The sequence below is a fragment of the Haliaeetus leucocephalus genome, unplaced genomic scaffold (assembly GCF_000737465.1).
Source record: "Haliaeetus leucocephalus isolate CR32 unplaced genomic scaffold, Haliaeetus_leucocephalus-4.0 Scaffold362, whole genome shotgun sequence".
In the NCBI taxonomy this organism is placed as follows: Eukaryota; Metazoa; Chordata; class Aves; order Accipitriformes; family Accipitridae; genus Haliaeetus; species Haliaeetus leucocephalus.
Window position 1 is genome coordinate 6,767,580 of NW_010972798.1, and position 1,094 is coordinate 6,768,673.

A 1,094-nucleotide genomic window follows, 5' to 3' on the forward strand; every position below is an offset into this window, starting at 1 on the left:
GCGGGTGCCAGGGGGTCCCGGCGCTGCCCCTCACTCGAGGGTGGCGGGACCGGGGAGGGGGGGAACGGGGAGGGCAGGGACCGGCCTGAGTCGTTGTTTTTAATTTTGTACTTTAATTTAATTTTATTTTTTAAGAAGCTTCTCGGGGGGGTCTGATGTGCATGAGAAACTCGTCATCTTTTTCAATAACCTACGAGTGGCATTTATGGAGACGACGCAAAAAAAAAAAAAACCCAACAAAAAAATACCAAACAAAAAACAAAACCGAGAAAAAAAACACAAAAAAAAAAGAAAAAAAAATACTTGTGTCATGATGTTCTACGAATGATCCATTGTAAATTTAAATGCCATTTTTCACTGTACTGGTGAACAAAATGCAATGAATAAAATACATTCATGTACCGAGGCGAGGCCGGCAGCCGCCTGCTCCTTTCTGTCCTTCCCGGGCACCGGATGGTTTCTGGGGTGCCTGCGGGATGGGGTAGCATGGCGGGGGTGGGGGGGCTGACCCCAGAGTCCTTCGCTGCCTCCCGGTGCGGGGGGAGCCACCGGCTGACCCACTTACGCCTTTTGCCAGAAATAGCAGCCCAGCAGCTCGTGCCTCTTTGGTACGTTACCACCGTCCCTCCGAGGAGGGGTCCCCTCTGCGTCCCCCGGTGTCACCCACCCTGGGGGGGCGGGGGGTTGGTGCCCAAACAGCCCCTGGGGTCACCCCCGGTAACATCCGTGCATTCACCATGCCGGCACCCATGCGCGGGCAGCCCCGGCAGCACACGGTGGCACGCCTGTCACCAGCCCCTGGCACACGCGTGTCACTGCGCCGCTGGCCCCAGACACGGACAGACACGGGCCAGCCGTGTGCGGCACACCGGGGTCGGCACCGCAGCCAGGAGCGGGGATGGGGGGGGCAGGGGCAGACGTGCCACCCTGCCCACACACACGCCCCACGGTGCCCCCAGCCCCGCGCTGGCACGTCCCAGCCCGGAACCCCCGCTGCCCGGCCGGGGCTGGGGGGTGACAAGGACACGGTGCCCTTGCACACCCCCACGGCCGAGGCGACTGGTCCAGGGGTCCTGGTGCAGGATGGGGGGGGG